General features: G+C 42.8%; 1 protein-coding gene across 1 annotated transcript in view; it reads left to right on the top strand.

Moving 5' to 3' along the window:
* Nucleotides 1-2253: 2253 nt before the first annotated feature.
* Nucleotides 2254-14411, top strand: part of SAP25 (Sin3A associated protein 25) — a 181763-nt gene continuing 169605 nt past the window's right edge. The window contains 1 exon segment of the mRNA XM_088465673.1: nt 2254-2326. The gene's annotated coding sequence lies outside the window, so the exon portion shown is untranslated.

Here is a 14411-nt window from a genome sequence, read left to right as displayed (position 1 = left end):
ATTACACCTGTGCACCTGCTGGGTGACCTGGGAAATGTGTCAGTGAGTAATGACTACACCTGTGCTCCTGCTGGGTGACCTGGGAAATGTGTCAGTGAGTAATGAGTATACCTGTGCTCCTGCTGGGTGACCTGGGAAATGTGTCAGTGAGTAATGATTACACCTGTGCACCTACTGGGTGACCTGGGAAATGTGTCAGTGAGTAATGACTACACCTGTGCTCCTGCTGGGTGACCTGGGAAATGTGTCAGTGAGTAATGACTACACCTGTGCACCTGCTGGGTGACCTGGGAAATGTGTCAGTGAGTAATGACTACACCTGTGCTCCTGCTGGGTGACCTGGGAAATGTGTCAGTGAGTAATGAGTATAACCTGTGCAGCTGCAGGGTGGCCTGGAAAACGTGAACTGTTGGTAGCTCTCGAGGCCCGAGTTTGGCCACCCCTGTTTTAGAATGTGTCAATTAGTAATGATTACACCTGTGCACCAGCAAGGAGGGCTGGAAAACATGCACTGTGAGTATGTCCCGAGGACTGTGCATGTGCAGTTGATGAGTTGGTGAGTTAGGGGAAGGTAAGTGCATGTGCAGTTGATGAGTTAGGGGAAGGTAAGTGCATGTGCAGTTGATGAGTAAGGGGAAGGTAAGTGCATGCGCAGTTGGTGAGTTAGGGGAAGGTAAGTGCATGCGCAGTTGGTGAGTTAGGGGAAGGTAAGTGCATGCGCAGTTGGTGAGTTAGGGGAAGGTAAGAGCATGCGCAGTTGATGAGTTAGGGGAAGGTAAGTGCATGTGCAGTTGATGAGTTAGGGGAAGGTAAGTGCATGTGCAGTTGATGAGTAAGGGGAAGGTAGGTGCATGTGCAGTTGGTGAGTAAGGGGAAGGTAGGTGCATGTGCAGTTGGTGAGTTAGGGGAAGGTAAGTGCATGCGCAGTTGATGAGTTAGGGGAAGGTAAGTGCATGTGCAGTTGATGAGTAAGGGGAAGGTAGGTGCATGCGCAGTTGATGAGTTAGGGGAAGGTAAGTGCATGTGCAGCTGATGAGTAAGGGGAAGGTAAGTGCATGTGCAGTTGGTGAGTTAGGGGAAGGTAAGTGCATGCGCAGTTGATGAGTTAGGGGAAGGTAAGTGCATGCGCAGTTGGTGAGTAAGGGGAAGGTAGGTGCATGTGCAGTTGGTGAGTAAGGGGAAGGTAGGTGCATGTGCAGTTGGTGAGTAAGGGGAAGGTAGGTGCATGTGCAGTTGATGAGTTGTTGAGTTAGGGGAAGGTAAGTGCATGCGCAGTTGATGAGTTAGGGGAAGGTAAGTGCATGCGCAGTTGATGAGTAAGGGGAAGGTAAGTGCATGTGCAGTTGATGAGTTGGTGAGTTAGGGGAAGGTAAGTGCATGCGCAGTTGATGAGTTAGGGGAAGGTAAGTGCATGTGCAGCTGATGAGTAACGGGAAGGTAAGTGCATGTGCAGTTGGTGAGTAAGGGGAAGGTAGGTGCATGTGCAGTTGGTGAGTAAGGGGAAGGTAGGTGCATGTGCAGTTGATGAGTTGGTGAGTTAGGGGAAGGTAAGTGCATGTGCAGTTGGTGAGTTAGGGGAAGGTAAGTGCATGCGCAGTTGGTGAGTTAGGGGAAGGTAAGTGCATGCGCAGTTGATGAGTTAGGGGAAGGTAAGTGCATGTGCAGTTGGTGAGTAAGGGGAAGGTAGGTGCATGTGCAGTTGGTGAGTTTGTGAGTTAGGTGAAGGTAAGTGCATGCGCAGTTGATGAGTTAGGGAAAGGTCACGCATGCGCAGTCGGTGAGCTGGTAAATACAGACGCTGTGTTGGGGAAAATACAAGGATAATGACTCATGGTTGTCTGCGTTGCAGAGCCCCTTATCCAGATCCCCCATATTTATTACCAGTGCTATAACTACATAATAGCTGTAATTTATAGATCAGATTACCCATAGTGGATATCTACTCTCAGCACCAGGGACAATCCCATGTTCCTATATTTCCATTTTCTGCATATTGTGACAATTATCACCATCATTCCTTATTATGTGTCTTTGTTAAGGCGATATGTATGGAAAAGTATAATTCAGATATAACAGGGCAGCAACACCTAAGAATCGCTTTCGTTGTACTCCAGTCTTTCTGCCACAAGATGGCAGTGTACTCCATGCGCTTGCGCTGCGAGAGCCTCCAACAAACCCACTGCGGCTATGTCCATTTCCAGCCGCTAGATGGCGCTGTGGCCGCGCATAAAAGTATAACGTGTTTCTATTGCCCCCTGCAAGTTACTGCTGCGCGTATTTATCTACAATTTGTCCCCTGACCCACCCACCAGTCTCCAGAGCCGAGGTAAGTAGTCTATCAAAAACAAATCATTACTTGCTGATATCAGGAGGGTGTAACTTACTCTAGCTACAGATATATATATACACTGAGGATTGCCTGCAGCACAGGGAGAGGGAGGTCCTGGGAATTGCATGCAGCACAAGGAGAGTGAGAGGCTGAGAATTGCATGCAGCACAGGGAGAGGGAGAGCCTGAGGATTGCATGCAGGACAGGTAGAGTCACATCCTGAGGATTGCCTGCAGCACAGGGAGAGGGAGGTCCTGAGAATTGCATGCAGCACAGGGAGAGTGGCACTGTGTATAGGGACAGCAGGCCTGTACATTGCAGCAGTGTCTGGTGTTCCTGTAATGGTGGCAGGTAGGTGCGAGTCTCTGCTCTCATTGGGCCTGATCAGAGGTGCAGCGGGGACCAGTGTAACTATTATTTGCTACTGTGCATGCGCGGAAAGTCTAGTAAACTTACTGCGCGCGTGTGAACCGAGCTGTGGGATGGGCTATGCATTCGCGTACAACATCGCCAGAGCCGTAACTAGACTTTTTTGGTGCCCTGGGCCAGAAATAGCATTGGCAACCCCCCCCTCCCCAATATTTCAAATAGAGACATAAGACGAAAGCACCCAAAAAAAGGGCCATGTCCTCATGGGGAAGGGTCAGGGAAGAGTTAGAGGAGGCCAGGAGATGCTGGGGATAAAAGAAGAGGAAGTTGAGGGGCCTATCCATTATCCATCACCCAACTTTGTGAACAATCCGACTAAAGTCTCCTGGTTTTGGTCGTATTGTTCACAAAGCCGTGTAATGGATAGCTGGCAAGGACCAGTAATGGCGTGCACGCTGGGTCCTTGCTGTCCCCGTCTATCTACTGAACATGCCCGTCAACCTGACGGCGCTCGTCAGATTCAGCATGTTCAGGGATAGGAAGTCGGGCTCCTTCACTGAATGACGTTCTGTGACCGCCGTTCAGGGCAGTGCCCGCATCTCGGTGACCTGAAGGTCTGAATGCTAGAGGTTCAAACTTTCAGGTCGCCTAATGGATAGGCACCTTTACAAGTGAGAATGATAATAAACAGAAAATTGACAGGTCCAAAAAGCGCCCCCTGCACTGCAGTTACGGCCCTGAACATCGCTATGACTTGAGATGGCGTCTGCGATCCATGGGCATTTCAGGGTGAAGATCGGGAGGTGACCTAAAATGATCGCTAAAAGAGTGAGTCTCACGGGCGTGATATGGGAGGGGGGCGTGGTATGGGAGGGTCACGGCCATGTTTCGGCATGCGGCTGTGCACCGCAGCCACAGTGACCATATTTTGAGAATGTTACAAGGGAGGCTGTGCGCCGGGCAGGGTTTGCTCCGTCCTTTGCAAGTGAATTGCTCCAGCTGACATTTGGATATTTTCGCACTTGCGAATCCGTGAGAAATTGCAGACGCCCATGAAATGCGTCCACCTCTAAAACAAGCCCATAGTCACAGAGAGGAGCACTTCTAAATAATGAGGATATAAATATGGTGACATACAGATAGGGACATTACTCTCACAGTCACATAGAGGAGCGCTGCTATATAAGGAGGCTATAAATATGGTGACATACAGATAGGGACATTACTCTCACAGTCACAGAGAGGAGCGCTGCTAAATAATGAGGATATAAATATGGTGACATACAGATAGGGACATTACTCTCACAGTCACAGAGAGGAGCGCTGCTAAATAATGAGGATATAAATATGGTGACATACAGATAGGGACATTACTCTCACAGTCACATAGAGGAGCGCTGCTAAATAATGAGGATATAAGTATGGTGACATACAGATAGGGACATTACTCTCACAGTCACAGAGAGGAGCGCTGCTAAATAATGAGGATATAAATATGGTGACATACAGATAGGGACATTACTCTCACAGTCACAGAGAGGAGCGCTGCTAAATAATGAGGATATAAGTATGGTGACATACAGATAGGGACATTACTCTCACAGTCACATAGAGGAGCGCTGCTAAATAAGGAGGCTATAAATATGGTGACATACAGATAGGGACATTACTCTCACAGTCACAGAGAGGAGCGCTGCTAAATAATGAGGATATAAATATGGTGACATACAGATAGGGACATTACTCTCACAGTCACAGAGAGGAGCGCTGCTAAATAATGAGGATATAAATATGGTGACATACAGATAGGGACATTACTCTCACAGTCACATAGAGGAGCGCTGCTAAATAATGAGGATATAAGTATGGTGACATACAGATAGGGACATTACTCTCACAGTCACAGAGAGGAGCGCTGCTAAATAATGAGGATATAAATATGGTGACATACAGATAGGGACATTACTCTCACAGTCACAGAGAGGAGCGCTGCTAAATAATGAGGATATAAGTATGGTGACATACAGATAGGGACATTACTCTCACAGTCACATAGAGGAGCGCTGCTAAATAATGAGGATATAAGTATGGTGACATACAGATAGGGACATTACTCTCACAGTCACAGAGAGGAGCGCTGCTAAATAATGAGGATATAAATATGGTGACATACAGATAGGGACATTACTCTCAGTCACATAGAGGAGCGCCGCTAAATAATGAGGATATAAGTATGGTGACATACAGATAGGGACATTACTCTCACAGTCACATAGAGGAGCACTGCTAAATAATGAGGATATAAATATGGTGACATACAGATAGGGACATTACTCTCACAGTCACAGAGAGGAGCGCTGCTAAATAATGAGGATATAAATATGGTGACATACAGATAGGGACATTACTCTCAGTCACATAGAGGAGCGCCGCTAAATAATGAGGATATAAGTATGGTGACATACAGATAGGGACATTACTCTCACAGTCACATAGAGGAGCACTGCTAAATAATGAGGATATAAATATGGTGACATACAGATAGGGACATTACTCTCACAGTCACATAGAGGAGCGCTGCTAAATAATGAGAATATAATATGGTGACATACAGATAGGGACATTACTCTCACAGTCACATAGAGGAGCGCCGCTAAATAATGAGAATATAATATGGTGACATACAGATAGGGACATTACTCTCACAGTCACAGAGAGGAGCACTGCTAAATAATGAGTATAAATATGGTGACATACAGATATGGACATTACTCTCACAGTCACATAGAGGAGCGCCGCTAAATAACGAGGATATAAATATGGTGACATACAGATAGGGACATTACTCTCACTCTCACAGAGAGGAGCGCCGCTAAATAATGAGGATATAAATATGGGGACATACAGATAGGGACATTACTCTCACAGTCACATAGAGGAGCGCCGCTAAATAATGAGGATATAAATATGGTGACATACAGATAGGGGCATTACTCTCACAGTCACATAGAGGAGCGCTGCTAAATAATGAGGATATAAGTATGGTGACATACAGATAGGGACATTACTCTCACAGTCACAGAGAGGAGCGCTGCTAAATAATGAGGATATAAATATGGTGACATAAAGATAGGGACATTGCTCTCACAGTCACATAGAGGAGCGCTGCTAAATAATGAGGATATAAATATGGTGACATACAGATAGGGACATTACTCTAACAGTCACAGAGAGGAGCGCTGCTAAATAATGAGGATATAAATATGGTGACATACAGATAGGGGCATTACTCTCACAGTCACATAGAGGAGCGCTGCTAAATAATGAGGATATAAATATGGTGACATACAGATAGGGACATTACTCTCACAGTCACTGAGAGGAGCGCTGCTAAATATTGAGGATATAAATATGGGGACATTACTCTCACAGTCACATAGAGGAGCGCCACTAAATAATGAAGATATAAATATGGTGACATACCGATAGGGGCATTACTCTCACAGTCACAGAGAGGAGAGCTGCTAAATAATGAGGATATAAATATAGTGACATACAGATAGGGACATTACTCTCACAGTCACATAGAGGAGCGCTGCTAAATAATGAGGATATAAATATAGTGACATACAGATAGGGACATTGCTCTCACAGTCACAGAGAGGAGCGCTGCTAAATAATGAGGATATAAATATTGTGACATACAGATAGGGACATTACTCTCACAGTCACATAGAGGAGCGCCTCTAAATAATGAGGATATAAGTATGGTGACATACAGATAGGGACATTACTGTCACAGTCACAGAGAGGAGCGCTGCTAAATAATGAGGATATAAATATGGTGACATACAGATAGGGACATTACTCTCACAGTCACTGAGAGGAGCGCTGCTAAATAATGAGAATATAATATGGTGACATACAGATAGGGACATTACTGTCACAGTCACATAGAGGAGCGCTGCTAAATAATGAGGATATAAATATGGTGACATACAGATAGGGACATTACTGTCACAGTCACATAGAGGAGCTCTGCTAAATAAGGAGGCTATAAATATGGTGACATACAGATAAGGACATTACTCTCACAGTCACATAGAGGAGCGCCGCTAAATAATGAGGATATAAATATGGTGACATACAGATAGGGGCATTACTCTCACAGTCACATAGAGGAGCGCTGCTAAATAATGAGGATATAAGTATGGTGACATACAGATAGGGACATTACTGTCACAGTCACAGAGAGGAGCACTGCGAAATAATGATATAAATATGGGGACATACAGATAGGGACATTACTCTCACAGTCACATAGAGGAGCGCTGCTAAATAATGAGGATATATATATGGTGACATACAGATAGGGACATTACTCTCACAGTCACATAGAGGAGCGCTGCTAAATAATGATATAAGTATGGTGACATACAGATAGGGACATTACTGTCACAGTCACAGAGAGGAGCGCTGCTAAATAATGAGGATATAAATATGGTGACATACAGATAGGGACATTACTCTCACAGTCACTGAGAGGAGCGCTGCTAAATAATGAGGATATAAATATGGTGACATACAGATAGGGACATTACTCTCACAGTCACATAGAGGAGCGCTGCTAAATAATGATATAAGTATGGTGACATACAGATAGGGACATTACTCTCACAGTCACAGAGAGGAGCGCTGCTAAATAATGAGGATATAAATATGGTGATATAAAGATAGGGACATTGCTCTCACAGTCACAGAGAGGAGCGCTGCTAAATAATGAGGATATAAATATGGTGACATACAGATAGGGACATTACTCTCAGTCACAGAGAGGAGCGCTGCTAAATAATGAGGATATAAATATGGTGACATACAGATAGGGACATTAATCTCACAGTCACATAGAGGAGCGCCGCTAAATAATGAGGATATAAATATGGTGACATACAGATAGGGACATTACTCTCACTCTCACAGAGAGGAGTGCTGCTAAATAATGAGGATATAAATATGGTGACATACAGATAGGGACATTACTCTCAGTCACAGAGAGGAGCGCTGCTAAATAATGAGGATATAAATATGGTGACATACAGATAGGGACATTACTCTCACAGTCACATAGAGGAGCGCCGCTATATAATGAGGATATAAATATGGTGACATACAGATAGGGACATTACTCTCACAGTCACATAGAGGAGCGCCGCTAAATAATGAGGATATAAATATGGGGACATACAGATAGGGACATTACTCTCACAGTCACATAGAGGAGCGCCGCTAAATAATGAGGATATAAATATGGTGACATACAGATAGGGGCATTACTCTCACAGTCACATAGAGGAGCGCTGCTAAATAATGAGGATATAAATATGGTGACATACAAATAGGGACATTACTCTCACAGTCACATAGAGGAGCGCCGCTAAATAATGAGGATATAAATATGGTGACATACAGATAGGGGCATTACTCTCACAGTCACATAGAGGAGCGCTGCTAAATAATGAGGATATATATATGGTGACATACAGATAGGGACATTACTCTCACAGTCACATAGAGGAGCGCTGCTAAATAATGATATAAGTATGGTGACATACAGATAGGGACATTACTCTCACAGTCACAGAGAGGAGCGCTGCTAAATAATGAGGATATAAATATGGTGACATAAAGATAAGGACATTGCTCTCACAGTCACAGAGAGGAGCGCTGCTAAATAATGAGGATATAAATATGGTGACATACAGATAGGGACATTGCTCTCACAGTCACATAGAGGAGCGCTGCAAAATAATGAGGATATATATATATGGAGACATACCGATAGGGACATTACTGTCACAGTCACAGAGAGGAGCGCTGCTAAATAATGAGGATATAAATATGGTGACATACAGATAGGGACATTACTGTCACAGTCACATAGAGGAGCGCTGCTAAATGAGGATATAAATATGGTGACATACAGATAGGGACATTACTCTCACAGTCACAGAGAGGAGCACTGCTAAATAATGAGGATATAAATATGGTGACATACAGATAAGGACATTACTCTCACAGTCACATAGAGGAGCGCCGCTAAATAATGAGGATATAAATATGGTGACTAACAGATAGGGACATTACTCTCACAGTCACAGAGAGGAGCGCCGCTAAATAATGAGGATATAAATATGGTGACATACAGATAGGGACATTACTCTCACAGTCACTGAGAGGAGCGCCACTAAATAATGAGTTTATAAATATGGTGACATACAGATAGGGACATTACTCTCACAGTCACTGACAGGAGCGCCGCTAAATAATGAGGATATAAATATGGTGACATACAGATAGGGACATTACTCTCACAGTCACAGAGAGGAGCGCCGCTAAATAATGAGTATATAAATATGGTGACATACAGATAGGGACATTACTCTCACAGTCACTGAGAGGAGCGCTGCTAAATAATGAGGATCTAAATATGGTGACATGCAGATAGGGACATTACTCTCACAGTCACAGAGAGGAGCGCTGCTAAATAATGAGGATATAAATATGGTGACATACAGATAGGGACATTACTCTCACAGTCACATAGAGGAGCGCTGCTAAATAATGAGAATATAATATGGTGACATACAGATAGGGACATTACTCTCACAGTCACATAGAGGAGCACTGCTAAATAATGAGGATATAAATATGGGGACATACAGATAGGGACATTACTCTCACAGTCACATAGAGGAGCGCCGCTAAATAATGAGGATATAAATATGGTGACATACAGATAGGGACATTACTCTCACAGTCACATAGAGGTGCGCCGCTAAATAATGAGTATATATATTTGGTGACATACAGATAGGGACATTACTCTCACAGTCACAGAGAGGAGCGCCGCTAAATAATGAGGATATAAATATGGTGACATACAGATAGGGACATTACTCTCACAGTCACAGAGAGGAGCGCCGCTAAATAATGAGTATATAAATATGGTGACATACAGATAGGGACATTACTCTCACAGTCACTGAGAGGAGCGCCGCTAAATAATGAGGATATAAATATGGTGACATACAGATAGGGACATTACTCTCACAGTCACAGAGAGGAGCGCTGCTAAATAATGAGGATATAAATATGGTGACATACAGATAGGGACATTACTCTCACAGTCACTGAGAGGAGTGCTGCTAAATAATGAGGATATAAATATGGTGACATACAGATAGGGACATTACTCTCACAGTCACTGAGAGGAGCGCCGCTAAATAATGAGGATATAAATATGGTGACATACAGATAGGGACATTACTCTCACAGTCACATAGAGGAGCGCTGCTAAATAATGAGAATATAATATGGTGACATACAGATAGGGACATTACTCTCACAGTCACATAGAGGAGCACTGCTAAATAATGAGGATATAAATATGGGGACATACAGATAGGGACATTACTCTCACAGTCACATAGAGGAGCGCCGCTAAATAATGAGGATATAAATATGGTGACATACAGATAGGGACATTACTCTCACAGTCACATAGAGGTGCGCCGCTAAATAATGAGTATATATATTTGGTGACATACAGATAGGGACATTACTCTCACAGTCACAGAGAGGAGCGCCGCTAAATAATGAGGATATAAATATGGTGACATACAGATAGGGACATTACTCTCACAGTCACAGAGAGGAGCGCCGCTAAATAATGAGTATATAAATATGGTGACATACAGATAGGGACATTACTCTCACAGTCACTGAGAGGAGCGCCGCTAAATAATGAGGATATAAATATGGTGACATACAGATAGGGACATTACTCTCACAGTCACAGAGAGGAGCGCTGCTAAATAATGAGGATATAAATATGGTGACATACAGATAGGGACATTACTCTCACAGTCACTGAGAGGAGTGCTGCTAAATAATGAGGATATAAATATGGTGACATACAGATAGGGACATTACTCTCACAGTCACAGAGAGGAGCGCTGCTAAATAATGAGGATATAAATATGGTAACATACAGATTGGGACATTACTCTCACAGTCACATAGAGGAGCACTGCTAAATAATGATATAAATATGGGGACATACAGATAAGGACATTTCTCTCACAGTCACAGAGAAGAGCGCTGCTAAATAATGAGGATATAAATATGGTGACATACAGATAGAGACATTGCTCTCACAGTCACAGAGAGGAGCGCTGCTAAATAATCAGGATATAAATATGGTGACATACAGATAGGGACATTACTCTCACAGTCACATAGAGGAGCGCCGCTAAATAATAAGGTGATAAATATGGTGATATACAGATAGGGACATTACTCTCACTCTCACAGAGAGGAGCGCCGCTAAATAATGAGGATATAAATATGGGGACATACAGATAGGGACATTACTCTCACAGTCACATAGAGGAGCGCCGCTAAATAATGAGGATGTAAATATGGTGACATACAGATAGGGACATTACTCTCACAGTCACATAGAGGAGCGCCGCTAAATAATGAGTATATATATATATATGGTGACATACAGATAGGGACATTACTCTCACAGTCACTGAGAGGAGCGCTGCTAAATAATGAGGATATAAATATGGTGATATTCAGATAGGGACATTACTCTCTCAGTCACAGAGAGGAGCGCTGCTAAATAATGAGGATATAAATATGGTGACATACAGATAGGGACATTACTCTCACAGTCACTGAGAGGAGCGCTGCTAAATATTGAGGATATAAATATGGTGACATACAGATAGGGACATTACTCTAACAGTCACTGAGAGGAGCGCTGCTAAATAATGAGGATATCAATATGGGGACATTACTCTCACAGTCACATAGAGGAGCGCCACTAAATAATGAGGATATAAATATGGTGACATACAGATAGGGGCATTACTCTCACAGTCACAGAGAGGAGAGCTGCTAAATAATGAGGATATAAGTATGGTGACATACAGATAGGGACATTACTCTCACAGTCACAGAGAGGAGCGCTGCTAAATAATGAGGATATAAATATGGTGACATACAGATAGGGACATTACTCTCACAGTCACAGAGAGGAGCGCTGCTAAATAATGAGGATATAAGTATGGTGACATACAGATAGGGACATTACTCTCATAGTCACATAGAGGAGCGCTGCTAAATAATGAGGATATAAGTATGGTGACATACAGATAGGGACATTACTCTCACAGTCACAGAGAGGAGCGCTGCTAAATAATGAGGATATAAATATGGTGACATACAGATAGGGACATTACTCTCACAGTCACAGAGAGGAGCGCTGCTAAATAATGAGGATATAAATATGGTGACATACAGATAGGGACATTACTCTCACAGTCACAGAGAGGAGCGCCGCTAAATAATGAGGATATAAATATGGTGACATACAGATAGGGACATTACTCTCACAGTCACTGAGAGGAGCGCCACTAAATAATGAGTTTATAAATATGGTGACATACAGATAGGGACATTACTCTCACAGTCACTGAGAGGAGCGCCGCTAAATAATGAGGATATAAATATGGTGACATACAGATAGGGACATTACTCTCACAGTCACAGAGAGGAGCGCCGCTAAATAATGAGTATATAAATATGGTGACATACAGATAGGGACATTACTCTCACAGTCACTGAGAGGAGCGCTGCTAAATAATGAGGATCTAAATATGGTGACATGCAGATAGGGACATTACTCTCACAGTCACAGAGAGGAGCGCCGCTAAATAATGAGGATATAAATATGGTGACATACAGATAGGGACATTACTCTCACAGTCACATAGAGGAGCGCTGCTAAATAATGAGAATATAATATGGTGACATACAGATAGGGACATTACTCTCACAGTCACATAGAGGAGCACTGCTAAATAATGAGGATATAAATATGGGGACATACAGATAGGGACATTACTCTCACAGTCACATAGAGGAGCGCCGCTAAATAATGAGGATATAAATATGGTGACATACAGATAGGGACATAGGGACATTACTCTCACAGTCACATAGAGGTGCGCCGCTAAATAATGAGTATATATATTTGGTGACATACAGATAGGGACATTACTCTCACAGTCACAGAGAGGAGCGCCGCTAAATAATGAGGATATAAATATGGTGACATACAGATAGGGACATTACTCTCACAGTCACAGAGAGGAGCGCCGCTAAATAATGAGTATATAAATATGGTGACATACAGATAGGGACATTACTCTCACAGTCACTGAGAGGAGCGCCGCTAAATAATGAGGATATAAATATGGTGACATACAGATAGGGACATTACTCTCACAGTCACAGAGAGGAGCGCTGCTAAATAATGAGGATATAAATATGGTGACATACAGATAGGGACATTACTCTCACAGTCACTGAGAGGAGTGCTGCTAAATAATGAGGATATAAATATGGTGACATACAGATAGGGACATTACTCTCACAGTCACAGAGAGGAGCGCTGCTAAATAATAAGGATATAAATATGGTAACATACAGATTGGGACATTACTCTCACAGTCACATAGAGGAGCACTGCTAAATAATGAGGATATAAATATGGGGACATACAGATAAGGACATTTCTCTCACAGTCACAGAGAAGAGCGCTGCTAAATAATGAGGATATAAATATGGTGACATACAGATAGAGACATTGCTCTCACAGTCACAGAGAGGAGCGCTGCTAAATAATCAGGATATAAATATGGTGACATACAGATAGGGACATTACACTCACAGTCACATAGAGGAGCGCCGCTAAATAATAAGGTGATAAATATGGTGATATACAGATAGGGACATTACTCTCACTCTCACAGAGAGGAGCGCCGCTAAATAATGAGGATATAAATATGGGGACATACAGATAGGGACATTACTCTCACAGTCACATAGAGGAGCGCCGCTAAATAATGAGGATGTAAATATGGTGACATACAGATAGGGACATTACTCTCACAGTCACATAGAGGAGCGCCGCTAAATAATGAGTATATATATATATGGTGACATACAGATAGGGACATTACTCTCACAGTCACTGAGAGGAGCGCTGCTAAATAATGAGGATATAAATATGGTGATATTCAGATAGGGACATTACTCTCTCAGTCACAGAGAGGAGCGCTGCTAAATAATGAGGATATAAATATGGTGACATACAGATAGGGACATTACTCTCACAGTCACTGAGAGGAGCGCTGCTAAATATTGAGGATATAAATATGGTGACATACAGATAGGGACATTACTCTAACAGTCACTGAGAGGAGCGCTGCTAAATAATGAGGATATAAATATGGGGACATTACTCTCACAGTCACATAGAGGAGCGCCACTAAATAATGAAGATATAAATATGGTGACATACAGATAGGGGCATTACTCTCACAGTCACAGAGAGGAGAGCTGCTAAATAATGAGGATATAAATATAGTGACATACAGATAGGGACATTACTCTCACAGTCACATAGAGGAGCGCTGCTAAATAATGAGGATATAAATATAGTGACATACAGATAGGGACATTGCTCTCACAGTCACAGAGAGGAGCGCTGCTAAATAATGAGGATATAAATATTGTGACATACAGATAGGGACATTACTCTCACAGTCACATAGAGGAGCGCCTCTAAATAATGAGG

Source organism: Taudactylus pleione, unplaced genomic scaffold (assembly GCF_031769625.1).
Source record: "Taudactylus pleione unplaced genomic scaffold, aTauple2 ptg002130l, whole genome shotgun sequence".
Taxonomy (NCBI): Eukaryota; Metazoa; Chordata; class Amphibia; order Anura; family Myobatrachidae; genus Taudactylus; species Taudactylus pleione.
This window is presented reverse-complemented; position numbering and strand designations above follow the sequence as displayed.